Here is a 17,109-nt window from a genome sequence, read left to right as displayed (position 1 = left end):
TCATACTAACAGACATCTCACATATCTAACAACGAAACCATGAGTCATACTAACAGACATCTAACATATCGAACAACGAAACCATGAGTCATACTAACAGACATCTCACATATCTAACAACGAAACCATGAGTCATACTAACAGACATCTCACATATCTAAAACGAAACCATGAGTCATACTTACAGACATCTCACATATCTAACAACGAAACCATGAGTCATACTAACAGACATCTCACATATCTAACAACGAAACCATGAGTCATACTAACAGACATCTCACATATCTAACAACGAAACCATGAGTCATACTAACAGACATCTCACATATCTAACAACGAAACCATGAGTCATACTAACAGACATCTCACATATCTAACAACGAAACCATGAGTCATACTAACAGACATCTCACATATCTAACAACGAAACCATGAGTCATACTAACAGACATCTCACATATCTAACAACGAAACCATGAGTCATACTAACAGACATCTCACATATCTAACAACGAAACCATGAGTCATACTTACTGACATCTCACATATCTAACAACGAAACCATGAGTCATACTGAACAGACATACTAACACATATCTAACAACGAAACCATGAGTCACATACTAACAGACATCTCACATATCTAACAACGAAACCATGAGTCATACTAACAGACATCTCACATATCTAACAACGAAACCATGAGTCATACTAACAGACATCTCACATATCTAACAACGAAACCATGAGTCATACTAACAGACATCTCACACATATATCTAACAACGAAACCATGAGTCATACTAACAGACATCTCACATATCTAACAACAAAACCATCTCACATATCTAACAACGAAACCATGAGTCATACTAACAGACATCTCACATATCTAACAACGAAACCATGAGTCATACTTACAGACATCTCACATATCTAAAACGAAACCATGAGTCATACTAACAGACATCTCACATATCTAACAACGAAACCATGAGTCATACTAACAGACATCTCACATATCTAACAACGAAACCATGAGTCATACTAACAGACATCTCACATATCTAACAACGAAACCATGAGTCATACTAACAGACATCTCACATATCTAACAACGAAACCATGAGTCATACTAACAGACATCTCACATATCTAACAACGAAACCATGAGTCATACTTACAGACATCTCACATATCTAACAACGAAACCATGAGTTATACTAACAGACATCTCACATATCTAACAACGAAACCATGAGTCATACTAACAGACATCTCACATATCTAACAACGAAACCATGAGTCATACTAACAGACATCTCACATATCTAACAACGAAACCATGAGTCATACTAACAGACATCTCACATATCTAACAACGAAACCATGAGTCATACTTACAGACATCTCACATATCTAACAACGAAACCATGAGTCATACTGCAGACATCTCACATATCTAAAACGAAACCATGAGTCATACTAACAGACATCTCACATATCTAACAACGAAACCATGAGTCATACTTACAGACATCTCACATATCTAACAACGAAACCATGAGTCATACTAACAGACATCTCACATATCTAACAACGAAACCATGAGTCATTCTTACAGACATCTCACATATCTAACAACGAAACCATGAGTTATACTAACAGACATCTCACATATCTAACAACGAAACCAGGAGTCATACTAACAGACATCTCACATATCTAACAACGAAACCAGGAGTCATACTAACAGACATCTCACATATCTAACAACGAAACCATGAGTCATACTAACAGACATCTCACATATCTAACAACGAAACCATGAGTCATACTAACAGACATCTCACATATCTAACAACGAAACCATGAGTCATACTTACAGACATCTCACATATCTAACAACGAAACCATGAGTCATACTAACAGACATCTCACATATCTAACAACGAAACCATGAGTCATACTAACAGACATCTCACATATCTAACAACGAAACCAGGAGTCATACTAACAGACATCTCACATATCTAACAACGAAACCACGAGTCATACTAACAGACATCTCACATATCTAACATCGAAACCATGAGTCTTACTAACAGACATCTAACATATCTAACAACGAAACCATGAGTCATACTAACAGACATCTCACATATCTAACAACGAAACCATGAGTCATACTAACAGACATCTAACATATCTAACAACGAAACCATGAGTCTTACTAACAGACATCTCACATATCTAACATCGAAACCATGAGTCTTACTAACAGACATCTCACATATCTAACAACGAAACCATGAGTCATACTAACAGACATCTCACATATCTAACATCGAAACCATGAGTCTTACTAACAGACATCTAACATATCTAACAACGAAACCATGAGTCATACTTACAGACATCTCACATATCTAACAACGAAACCATGAGTCATACTAACAGACATCTCACATATCTAACAACAAAACCATGAGTCATTCTTACAGACATCTCACATATCTAACAATGAAACCATGAGTCATACTAAACATAACAAGAAAATATAAACATGTCAACATAATCATAATCCAAACAGGAATTGCACAAAACTAGGGTATAACATGAAAGAAAAAGGATTTAAAAAATGTAACGGGCTCCTAAAAAAGTACCAGGAGAATAAGACTAGGTGTTTCAGAGGTGCATGCGTTTTCTGCTTTATCCGCGACACCTGCCATGTAAAATGTAAATCCGAGGCAGTGATTTTGTCACATTCTCAAATTAAAACAATGAATACAACGGAACAGTGTACTAGAACTTGTATAGGATATATCGGAGTTCTGATTCGCAGTGACATTATGATCGATACAAATAAGATCATGATTGGGTTTCAAAATTTGTTCTGAAGTATCTTACCAACAAAAATTTTTTAAAAGGCATAGTAAGTTTATGTATCAAATGTCTACATTGACAAATTAATGTTGTGAACAAGCCCAAGTATCGAATCGAAAGCGGTGTGCTACCTTAAAGGTATTAAGCTTTAAACCGTAAGATTAAGATAACATAGCCAAATATCTTGGTTAAAAATCGATGTCTTCATTTGACTGACGCAGAGCAACGCGCGACCTTGATATGTACATATAACACATTTATTTTCAATATCTGTTGCCATAATACAATAAAATTGGCTAAAAAAAAGAAAGAAAGTGACACCAGGTTTTTGTTTTGAGTCAAATATTCATATTTAACAGGGATTATTTAGCAGATTTCAAATAAAATGTGCTACATATCTCGAAGTTATGAGCCTTTTCTTTGTCTTAATCTATCCGATGCAAAAAGTCTAGTTCAAACCAGATTAATAACAAAAAACATGAAATTGAGTCACAAAGATTTGACATTATTATTATGATACAATAAGCCTAGGTCCTACATTCACAAAATGTAGTAAGAAAGACACACGTGAATAACACAATTCAAGACAAATTCACTGCCAAATCCAGTCGGAGCAAAAGACACTTCCGAACCACCTGATCTTAATCTCCTTGTTTCTAGTCTGAGGCATCCATGTAAATATTACTTTGAAACATTTTTTCCTTGCTTATATTGAGTTTGAGTTTGAATAAAGATTCGTTTGACATTTTCCCCTCCCACTATAAGGCCGTCTGAATGCTTTTGGTGCTTTAATCAAGAAAGTTTTGTGACCTAATCGAAATAGGTTGAAATAAATATCAACTTATAATATTGATAGGGTGAAGTAATTATCATATGTTTGACATAGTATAACGTGTCACGTGCACTAGACATAAGACTTTAGTCACGTGCAAGGATATAAACCTTGAGATATGGTAGATCTTACCACTCAGCAATCAAAAAGGTTTATTCAATAGACACACAAAGATAACTAGATTTTTTCCCATTCTGTTGTCAATGATAGCATTATGAAAAGACACGCTTACGGTTTCTATAAAACGTAATGAATCCCACTTCGACATACACAATGCTATCTCGACTTAACGTAAGACGTACATTTCACTTGGTAATATTTTCTTTCGGTTACTCGATATGCTATTGTGCTATCAAGCAATATGAACTAGGCTGCTAGATTTCGAGACACCTGAAATTTGTTATAAACATAAAATGATCAGAAGTTTGTTAATGTAGAATCAGATCAAAGTTATTGTCGTCTAACCAGGATATTAGGGAACAATGCGTACATTCATTGACCCAGTATATTAGTCAGCCTTGCGATGGCAGGTATCATGTGATGAAGTGGACTGCTACATCAGTTTTTGACGAATCATTACAAATATTTTCCAACGACTTATAATTGTTAGATAGGGTAGAGGTAAAACATGGTTATTTAACGTTTACAATTCGTGATCTACATTGTTAAGATTTCATATTTTTTATTCTTTTCCTTTGAACCTAACTGATTTTAAAAAAACACGTACTTGTGTTTTATGGATCGCTGACATAAAAATGTGTCCCTTTAAACTTTTAATGTTGAGAAAAACATATTCTTCTTTGTGTCTAATAATATTTTGTTTTAAATAGCATTGATTTAAAGGGCAACTTTTGTATTATCGAACCCACGGTCGACTTCAACGGAAATAGAGCTGTATCGATTTCCTCTAAGATTCTGTCTCACATTTTGTAATGATTTGACAATTTTTTAGACAAACACTGACAAACCGTTACTCAGGATGAAGCATATCTTATGTGTGTTTTAATTTAAACTGCCACTTGGACATTTCAGTAATTTCTAACCTGTGAACTTGTTAGTTGTAAGTATTTCTATTTAGACTGTTACCATATCCAGTGTTACACCTAATTAAAGACATTTTCTCTGGCTTCACGGGACACAGGATGAAAGCTGGGGTTTTATCGCCTTTTGTCCTGTCTAAGGGTTTTTATTGACTGTCTATCTATATTTTCACGTTTAATTAATGCATGCGGTGAGTGCATGTATTTTTGATAGGCTGCAATATGTGCGCGTGTAAACATCATTTGATAGTGTGTAATTGTTGCTGACTTTAAGGTGTTATCATACTGAAGTGAAGTATACTGTCGCGGACCCCCAGCAGGACACTACACCTGGCCATCTAATACTGAAAAAGAGCCAACCAGTCGTTGTAATACCAAAATTCTGAGCGAAAAACAGATAATCGCATCCTATCTTTTTTTAAAGATTCTCATATGCCTTGACCAGTTGCAGACACCAGAACGTTTGTCACAAAGGCGAAAACTCGACTAAAATTCAACAGTCCGATAGCGTAAAAGGAGACATTAGAAAAACCAGAGAATCTGACACGTAATGATTTTAGAGCCAATAGCCGAAAAATATTCACGTTTATGTTTTTTCTTGGGTGTTAATCACAATCATTGATTAAAGAATTGGATTCCTTTACAGGTGACATACGAAGAGTTTGGCGAAGTTGATATATAATGACAAATATACAGTTATATTATAATTCATAATTTGGAATATCATTATGTCATAATCAGATTTTTATAATGATGATTATAGTTTTGTCTGACTGACACTGCGATTTACGTCCAATATACCCATTGTATCCCTTGTCATGCTGTTTACAGTTGATCGGCCATATTTCAATAAAATCAGATACGTTTCACCACCAGCATTACTCTTAATCTTTGTACGTCTCTAAGATGACGTCCTGTACCACCGATTTGAATACGGTAGATACCCGACGGACATGGGGACTTGTTTCAGGACAAGTTGGACCTCTCTTCCGACGTGTTAATAACATTTTAAGATGTTTTCGAGGACTAAGGTCAACATATGTGGCGAGTCCCTTTGTTCCCGTGGGAGATCCCTCAACTGGGTATTGTTTACTTGTCCTGTTTTGAATACGTTAAATTAAAACAATATATATATACACATTTATGAAACAAACAAATCGCATTATATATCATATGTAACACTGTGTATTTCGCCAAAGAAGCGAGATGACTGTGTTTTTCTTCTTTGTTAATCTTACATTGTCGAGAAATATTCATACGAAGTCTCTATGAAGTTAGCACTTTTGTCGCATCTATCAAAGTTTAGGGGATTTGATCTTAAGTAGATAATGACGAAACTACATCGCATATCCATTGGTTTTATGAATAATTGTTCATCCCAATTACAACGCCAAATAAACCATTCCGTGATGTGTTAGCTATCATTGATCAATAAGAAAATATAAAAGAATAATACTTTAAGTCAATGGCTTCACGCAAGGGTAGCGACTATTGTTCGCCCTTCCGCGTTAATATACCAAATAATTATTGTGCAAACATGTCATCAGAATGGGTGAAGGGAGGTAACTCAATTTTAATCAGAATATAATTGTATATTATCGCATTGGAATGTGAGACAACGCTTTGGTTAAGTGTACCAGAATCTTGATATGTGTAGTGATTAATGTTAGCCGTACGTTTCATCGCCGATAATGGCTAGAAGGACTAAACAGCTGTATAACGTAGTTTAATTGTTTGGCTTTAATGTATGTAATCACAAATTTGTGTTAAAATGTGCTATTTACTCGTGTGTAGAATTGTTGAGAGTGCAAGTGGTAGACACTACAAGTGGACTTTTATCAGTCCCCGAGGTTTGTCGTAACCTGAACGTCTGAGTATCATACCTCCAAGATTTTGACATTTATTTCCATCACTTTGAATTTTCCTCGGTCGCCTCCATGGTTCAAAGTATTAGGCTCATATCATCACTGACAAATGTGTGTTTGTTTGTTCCCATCTTGTGTAATTTGCTGTTTGTAACTTTTAGCAATTTACAATTGCTCACAGAAAAATTGTTTCGACTGCTATAACATTGTTATGTAAATTTCACTTTGAAGTGATATTGGTTTAGTTTTAGCAGTTAATCATAAATATTACTGTTTTTCTCATCCTATTTTTCGTCTTCTTTTTTCAAAACCATTTTCAGTTATTCAATTACTAAATGAAGCTGCTTGCCTTTTTTTTTGTTTTTGTTCTGTTTTTGTTTTTTTTTTTTTAATTTTGTATTGTATTTTTATCTCTGTTATTTACGGTAATTTCTACTAGGGAACACATTGCTGCCAGTTGAACAACATGTTTCTGAGTCCTTTTTCTTTATTTTTTATCGATAACTAGATTGTGAATTGTAACTGTATGTTTAAGAAATTAATGTACGACTTATAACAATTCTATTTGTATTTGTGATATTCACTTACGTGTCTTTTGTATACCTCAAAATTGATAACACCGTTCGCTACATGCCTGTCTTGTTATCGTTGTTACTAGCCTAACACTGCTATGTTCCAAATTTAGGCTAAATAGATATTTGATTAACATAATATCACGGTTTGTAGTTTTATGCCTTTTAAAATACGCATACGATTTAATATCATTAGTTGTAAAACTTGTACGCTTTTTTCAGTCGAAGGGAACTAACTCCAGCAATCTTAAGTTATTCATGACTATGTGATTTTACCTGCAGGAAACCTCCAATTAGTTTCATTGTATTTTGTTGTAATAACTACTACAAATGTTCCATAGATATGACAGCATTTTATTCGGAAAATATGCAGCAACAGACTACCTAGATCTTGTAGAACCTATGATTATTGTCGGTTTATTACAAAATGTTTGATGTCATAAAAAATAGTCAGAAGATATGTGGCTACAAGAGGTTTAAAACACTATGGTAATTCGGCCTGAACCAAATGAGTTTACACCTTATGAGATGAAGATAATGACAGGACACAGCTATACAATATGTATATATTCCCTGATACATGTACATGTTACTGCGAGTTTCCTCTAGTAAAAAGATGACATTTAAATCAAGCAATGATGATACTGATCAACTTGTTTTATTTATTTTATTGACCAAAAAGCGATACCACAGGTGCATATAGCCTCTCTGTGTTGTATATCTGTCTGTTACATTTAGGAAATGATATAATATGTAATGTTAAATTAGATTAAACTAACATAACATTCTTACTTTGCTTGTGTTGTTTTGTTTTATATATATTCATGTATTGATAACATAACTTGTGTCTTTCTTTTGTCCTCTTTTTCCTCAATCAGAGAAGTTTGATACACAATATATATATATATATATATATATATATCTTATGTATATATCCATATAAATTTGTGACCTAATTCTGGCCTCGTTTTTACCCCATTGTACTAAACTTTAATATGTGTTGTTAAGTTCTATTTCATGAAAACGTTCTGTTATATAAACATTTATTGATCTCAAGCAAATAAAAAGCGTTATTAAATCGATGGGACGATTTACAGGTAGTTGAGATATGGTCGAGATTTTTTTTCATGAACTTTGTTCAAATAATTCAAAGCTAAATATATTTGTATATTGATAAACAAATAAAGAAAATTTCAAAGTTGGTACGCTGTCGGGTAAATATTGATTTGCAAATACATCTCAACGGGTAATATTTTTGATACCATAACTGATTTACATTTTGTTAAAAACTAGATCGGATATGTGTATTTAACAATAGCCTATTCTAGAACATCCAAACAATTACCCAAACCTGTTGATCATATATTGTTACTAAAACCAGCTAACCATATCATTGTCCCTAACAAACTCCATTTTCTACAGTTATCGGAGAGTATAACAATAATGAATATGTACTTTTCCGTGTGTAAAGTGTTACAGTTGTACAATGACACTTTAACAAAGAAACACGGATAAGGTACCTTATCTATACCATACCATATACACATGCATTCAAAAAGGGTATTATGCAGCACTCAGTAAAACGTCTTTACAATGTAAACAAACAGTATATAAAAGACCTTTCAATTACCTTTGTCTGTATACAATACCACACAGGTAAGCGTTGACAGGGGTCTCCAATTCACCATATAACAAATCTTTAATTCTAGAAACGTTTGATAAAATCTTACGTGGTTCTAAATATTTCTGTTTATTTAGAGAAATGAGAGAAATCTTAGTCATAAGCTGACATTTTCTATTGAACGACGCGCATATACATACATATTTTGTTCTTTTCTTGCATCAACTTATTCCACATGATGAATAACAAAAACAACCAGTTTCATTATTAGTAATTTATATCAGTGTATTACAAATCGATAAAACAGGTAGATGTATGTCTTATATTCGCACACAGGTGATCGAACGTAAACCCTTCCACTAAGCTGATATAAGTATATAAACCCTGAATGTACACCCATTTGTATACAAAAACGTAATAAATATTCCACGTAGCACTCTAATTAATGTCATTACGTAAGTCAAGGAGGAGCCAGATTGTAGCCTGGGTTTGTAGACATTAACACAAGGGTGAAAATATATACTGTAACACTGTTTGAAAGTTATTTAATAGCCTGGAACCTTATAAATTACATAAGTATACCACAAAGTATGTAACCTAACAACTAGTGAGTAAGGCGTAACCTATATTAATGTTTTGTTGTCGTCTAGGCTCTTTAGAAAATTATTCTGTCACAAACATCGTGCTCGTTTCCCTTACTTTGAATTATGATCGGTGATAATACCATTATATATGTACTGGTAAAGGACTGAACGTTTTTCTGTGACCAAGGGCTAGGCGAATAATCTTTTATGTATTTGGGGGGTGGGCGCACAAAAACTTCTTTAATTGAATTGTGTCTTATCAATTATTCACTTCCTATTAATTACTTACTTAAAAAAACATTAATATATATATTCGCGGTTAAAGCAATTTACACCTCCGGCTTGAATTGAATTAAAAAGAGAAAACCCCAATAAACTTGTATATCATTTTTTTTTAAATTCGGGGATAAATTTATAGTCTCGACTATCACCAGTATGTTATATTTTGCGGAGTTACATATATATTACTACATTGCCGCGTGAATGTATAATTTCAAATCACACACACAAACAAGAAGCCAGCAAGTACATCACAGTTTGAAATTAAAACCATGTTCCTGAACATTTGTAAAATCATTGTCGCGGTGAATGTTACAAGTTAATCGTCAGTGGGATAGAAATGTAGATAATCGCCCATTGAAAGACCATTGTGGACCAGACACGAATACAAACTAGTATTGATGTATATATTTGTATGGTGAAGTGTAATGGAATTCCTACTCCACACGATATGAACGTGTACTGAACACTGAACTATTTCCTCGAGCCTTTACATTACTTTGCTTTCCTTTTTAATCCGAGTGTCACTGAAAGTGGTTTGGTTATGCTATTACTTTGTGTATTCATCTACTAAAAGTTTTAAAAAGACGGTAATTGAATAGACATGATTATCTGACAAAGTTATCCAACACCGGGTACCTAAGGCTTTATATTCTCTGTACAATTATTTTCTACCTACTGACCTGATCTGGTCACAAACAGGCTAAAATGAAGTCAGGAAAAGTCATAATTAACAACGTAGTTCTGAGTGGGGCGTGGGAGTGGGGGTTGAGGGTGGCGTGTTAAAACAAAGGAAAACAACGAAATTAAAAAAAAAAAAAAAGAAAAGAAAAAACAAAATAGAATTCTGACAAAAATATTATACTTTAACTTGGTATTTAAACAGTTTAGTAAACATTGTTATATATAATTCTATTAAACCAGCTGTATAAAACGAACGTCGAACATGTATATATATCAGACAGAGAAATAGAATACGTGTTGTCCCAATGTAGATCTTGGTGGTTGCCTTTAAAACATCTCAAAATTCTTCATCAGCCTGGGTTTGTCGAAATGTGTTAGTGAGCTTATCCCCATCTTCCAATAACTGTCAAGGAAATCATTACATAGGGAAGGAGATTTGGAACCGATACAAGTCATTACTTATATAACCCCCACATGTTAGAGGTCTGATGATAAGTACCTATATATAGTGGTAAAGTCCTTATAACGAAGGGAAAAAAATATTTATGTAAATTTATACCTTATCTTTACAGGATATCAAACTGTACAAACACATTTTTGGTAAACATTGTTCAGAAATCGATCTTAAAATATCTATAACATATTAATAAAGTTTATTTCTTATATTCTACAGACATATAAGATATATTCTCCCATATTTACAATTGAATAAGTAACACGGGAGAGATTTCATTTTAAAGACAAGATGATATAGATATGTAGACTGGAGAAAATGAACACCAGTGATAAAGACCCATGAATTCTTACATTTAATTAACATTGTTAATCACGTTAATTAAACGGTGTTTAAAATGTAGTAAGAACAGATATGGGTTTAGTCAGTAAGTACTACAAATGTATTCTTTACCTATCGAGTAAGACGTGTGTCCATTACCACAACCATATAAATATACATATACATTAGAAGTATACATTATGTACCTATATGTACTGTACCTCTAAGTGCTATCTGTGACCTCACGGTGGTGAACATATTACCACTAGAAAGGTACACTTAGAATATCGATGATAGATTTAAAGACACGTGTTGCAATAATCATACATATTAACACAAACCAGACTTTCAACGTCATGAAATAATGATAATATGAATCAGAATACCGAAATCAACGGCCATATGCCGAGGTCAGCATCCTGTGCAACGACAGCATGACAGAAATTTCCTGATATTCCACTTTACCAAGATAATTATGGATATGTAACATTTATTGCTTGTTTTCACTATAAGGAAACATTTCAAATACATCATACGCCTTTTTGATTTGGCTATAATCTTCACTAAAATGGAATAAGATGCGATGAGAAATACATGTGTATTATCTGTCTTTATCTATGAATAACGTATTGACTCAATAATCATATCTGTACCCTAAAGGCCTGTTTGGATATGCAAATGAGAAAGGTATTTCTAATATAAACATTATCTAAAATAGAAGATTCTACAATTAACGTTTGTAATGCAGTTTTAACAGATCACACCGATCTTTTAATAAGGTTAATTATATCATCCCTAGGGGTATGTGGATTCAACGCAACTGAGATCGAACGGAATACCCAGCGAGTGTTTGTTGTTGGGGAAAAAGACTGTAATTCATGCACCAATTAACATGATAGATGAGCATCCGATATAATATTATTCTCTCTGCTAGACATTAAAATGGCTATTTATTACTGTATTCAATATACATGTGCCATTTAATACTTAAAGGGATAGTATTGTTCATTTAAAAGTTTTCAACACGTAATTAATAATCGATAAATAGACATTAAAAACTGTCATTGAAATATATTTATGAAATTCTAGGGCAGTTTGTATGACGACCCAGACCATTGAAAGGATTAGCGTTTTGAGTAAGTCCTTATTACCACTGCCAAGTGTACTACTGTAGGGGCGACTGTTTTCGTCGGCTCTACGACTATAGATAAACTATTGGTGTCCGTGAATTATAGTAAGGGCCAAGATCAATGTTGACAGTGTGTACACTTGTAGTCAGCTATTTAAATTAGTGGCGCACTGTGTATGTTCATTATATGTGTTAAATGTTAGGTAGGTAAACTCTATCAATGCATTTATAACAAGACCGCTGACACGAGTGAAGGTGTCACACACCTGCCAGGAAATTTTCTGCCAATTTTAAGGTGACTGTGGTTAATATACATGTGTTTGAAAATCGTCAAATTGTTCTTCGGCCCATCTACATAATGTTGACTGGGAGTTAACGGTACACACAAAACAAGTGTTCTTGCACGGAATACTGTGATAATTTCTAATTGTCAATCTACTATATTCACTGTTAACAATTAGACAAGAAAAATGTCGTTTTGTGTATCATACGGAAGGCTGACTTCAAGTAATATTAAGCATATATATTCAACTAAAGAGTTTAAACCAAATGTGAGGCGTTTCCCGCGGATGTACAACCCACCAACACATTCCCGTCATTTTTCTGACACCTATCTCGGGGCCTCGCTGAAGAGAAGATTGTATGAGGATGATGAAGAGTATGGCTATATTCCACGTGCTCCAGCATTCCGTCAGGTTTCTGAGGAGGACGTGAAAAGTGTAGTGGCACGTTTAAGTCAACCGAACCCTATTAAGCTACATCCTCGTGGCTGTAAGCAGTACCAAAGGGGATTTGAAAAATATAAACATGAAGAGGAAGATCCACCGGAGGAGTGCTTAAAGACCCCCCGCGAAGTGAAGGACATGGTTGCTCGGTTACACGCGCCAATTGTATGTAGGAAAGCCCATTATTACAGAACAACGGACGATGAAAATTATGACGACGATTTCGAAGAACTTCCACCTGTTTCTGACTAATCTAACATGGAATGAGTTTTCGTGGACGAGCAGTTCAGACTTATTTACCTAGACATTTTGATTATAATTCGTGGTGGACGACTGGTCGGAATTCAGATGTTATTGTTTCATGCATGGATACAATGTCATTTTAACGTTTTAAACGGGGAAAGTGCATGTCTTAAATACAGATGTGATAACTTCCAATGTGCTTCGAACATTTGCTCAGAATTTCGTTGAACTGATTTTCTTTTCTATGAATGTCGTACTTGTGTATACAAGATTATATATTTACCGAGTTCGTGTGTTTATCGGTCTCATTTGTTTGATAATAATACTATACCTATATAGTATATGCTTTTAATTGTCATACGCAATATGAGAATGTGAAATTTCAGAGTCATACAACTGGTATTTTTTCCGGTTACATTTTGAAACTAAATTTACTTTTCACTACAATATCAGTAATACATGTTTCCATTAAAATAGAGGGGTTTAAGGATGGACTTGGTATTAGTAAACGCTGTACAAATCAGAGTGGAGAAAGTACATTAAAGATCTGAAAAAGGTATTTTTATACAATTCAGCGCGGAGAAAGGTAAATCTAAGATTTCAAAAAAGTAATTTTGTACAATTCAGCGCGGAAAAGGGTAAATTTTAGATATGAAAAAGGTAATTTTGTACACTTCAGCGCGGAGAAAGGTAAATATTAGATTTGAAAAAGGTAAGTTTGCACAATTCAGCATTTCCTACATAGGATGAGTTAACATGTTTTATTTGTTGGAATAAAAAAGAACCCTTCAGGTGTTTTAGGTACTGATGCGTGACGATTACATAACAGCTGTGCAACACATATATAAAGTTTGTTTCACATACATGATAGCAGGTTCAAAGTATGACAATAATTATGCATGAGATTTGCTTGATATTTGCTTGTTTTGTTTAAATGGAACTGCTTTGATGTAGACAATTTATATTATACGGAAAACCTTTACCTTTAAACCAACAAGTGTACTATTTATATATTGATTATTTATATTTCTACATATTTATATTTAAAAAATATCTTTATCAAAATATGTTGACTACAGATATAAATGGTTTGCTTCAAATAAATGCTGTGTGTTATATATTTTTCATGAAAACTTTATCCTATTATACCTCTTGTCAAGGACCTGGAGGTGTAATTTGCTGCCTACGTTGAATGTTAATTGATATATGTCTTTAAATCTTGCTTTCAAAAAACATTGATCTTAGTGTTGAAGATTTAGTCACACCAGGAAGGTTTGAAAGTTCTGCTTTAGACTTCGTTCTAAGTTAGCTGTAAGAACAGGTTTGGTGATTTTCATTGTTGTGTGAATGGTACAAAAATTCTTGCACCGATTCCAGGTATTTTATTGTGATGTCAATGCATAATGAATGTCGCCAAATCATCTCTGGACAACAATCGATTTTAGCTGTTTCAACGACATGAAGCCCCAAACTAACAAATGACCCTGTTGTTGTACATGAAATGTCGTTATGAGAGATTTTAATTATCACACACGAAAAATCGTATTTCATTCTTAATAGGTATCTTCATTATATATCAAACTCCTGTGATGTGATTCAGACAACAAGTTGGTGTGTTCAACCTTTCTCCCGGCTAGTGAGTGTCCACTGGATGACCAAGGTTAATTGTATGCTAAGTCACTCATGAATAATTCACGTGGGTTAAACATTAAGATGGACAAGAAAACATGTTTGTTTGACAAATAGATATAGTTCTTAAGTGGTAACATTATTAATCATATCTACAAACCACATTTCCAGTGGTTACCAAAGTCGGACAAAGTGTTTTCCCATATGTTTAATGATGTCATGACCAGATATGAAGAAATTAAGGGTATTTTACAGAAAAGAAATTCGATTCGTTGATACAATACAAAATTCATTCCAATTGTATAGTTTGTTAAAATGCAAGTGCAACCTCTAAAATTCCACACAAACCTTCTGATTATTTTGGTACATTACAACATATTCCATTTTACCAACAGAAATATATGTGTAGGTATCACGTACAGACTTTAGAAGATCTTGTGCTTAATATGGTAATCGTTAATGTTACCCGTTCATGTCATTGATCAGAACTAATAATAGGAACGATTATATACGTTCTTTATCAGTAATGAGTAATTAATTAAACCATCATTATCTGCCTGAACTATCTGTGCTTGTTATGCCTGTCGCTATCTACAACGTATAATGTTATCCCTATCAGTAACACTAAACACATTGTAATACGTATGAGTACATGTACGTTGTTCTATAAGTGGCGTCGAGTTCGGGCCAATTATCTGAAAACTACGTATGATGATCTGAAAAATTAATGTCCTGTTACAACCTCATTTAAAAGTATTTATGTCTGAAATTTTGTATATTGTATCTTGTAAGAGTCGCGACAGGCTCATAACTGCACTAATACACAATGTACATTCTTAACTAATTTATTCTAAATGGATCAATTACTTTTTCGATAGAAGTGAATAAAATAAGATATTATTTCTTTCGTCCTTCATATCAATATAACCGTGAAGGGGACTATATCAATCAGAAAGAGAACAATGAAACGTACACGTATATCATATAGCAATGCCATAAAAGGCGATTTACATTATGCGCACCATTGATAATAGAGTCATTCGGTTTGCGTCTCTACAATTGGAAATCTAACATGTTCACTTGGAAAATCAAGGGGGAAGGGGGTTTCTTGATTTCTTTGTTCGGCAATAAAGAGAATTGCCAAGTCTTTCCATAAGCTTGTGCAAACCCTTTAATTCATCAACAAGGGAGAAAATTATATTGTTTTGCTATTTCATAACCTTTTTATGAGTGCTGTTTTGATCTAGTATCAATTCTGTGAATTGTTAGTGTAGCGTTTTCTAATTATCGACACGTCATTCACTTGTTATGATAAGAGGGTTCCTCATTACGAGGTTGTGTTTTTTATGACGAATACGACAATTCCAGCAAATATTTTCATAAGTATTACCATTTGTCTTGTACAGGTATTTAAAAAATAAAATTCGCATTTAAGATCAGCTTACATTGTTATAAGATAAATGTATAGGAGGAGCTAAACTGACTGTGGTTTCAACTTGCTAATTTCGAAACAAATACATCATACGTTCATAATATTAGTGTGGCACCAGTTTAAAACTTGATTCACTAAGGCTTACCTATAATTCCTCAACTAAACGAAGGAAACGCCCATTCTTTACACATATATATACTATCTGTTTTATCTAATAACGAGGATAGGGAATGAATTTCCGTGTACATTATTTCGATATTAACAAATAGGTAGGATGAAACGACTTGAAGATAAATGTAAATGCTCCGTATTGTTATCGAAAAAATATGTAAAATTTCTTTCCAATGTTTATAGTAACTACACCAATCATAAATAACCTCAATCACTACAGCTAAACACAAAATGACATTCGAAGGGAAGTAACTCTAGTATCGTGTAGCAAGTTGACAGTTGAAAGTAGAATCACGTACAGTGCACAGAATTATAATAAGGAAGAAAAGCTTCGAGAACGAAATTTTGATCTATCTTATTTACACATCAAATGTATTTGTTTACAACTTGGGATATGTATACCCCTATATTTACATATATCTACATGCACCATGAAACTTGAAATGTAAACTAACTAGGTCATACAATATAATCATAACAAAACAGCACTTACTTACGCCCAGCATTCAACTTTGATGGTTACGTGCTTGCTGGAAAGCATACATATAATAGTTTCAGTCTCAAATGTTTTATAATATCCTTTTAGAATTTGCCAGCATTATGTCTCCTTTTACAGACAGTCGACGAATAACCTCCCAA

The sequence above is a fragment of the Ylistrum balloti genome, unplaced genomic scaffold (assembly GCF_031769215.1).
Source record: "Ylistrum balloti isolate Yb309-2 unplaced genomic scaffold, AGI_CSIRO_Ybal_v1 Utg369806, whole genome shotgun sequence".
NCBI classification, from domain to species: Eukaryota; Metazoa; Mollusca; class Bivalvia; order Pectinida; family Pectinidae; genus Ylistrum; species Ylistrum balloti.
The sequence above is the reverse complement of the archived record's forward strand: the minus strand, read 5'-3'. Positions refer to the sequence as shown.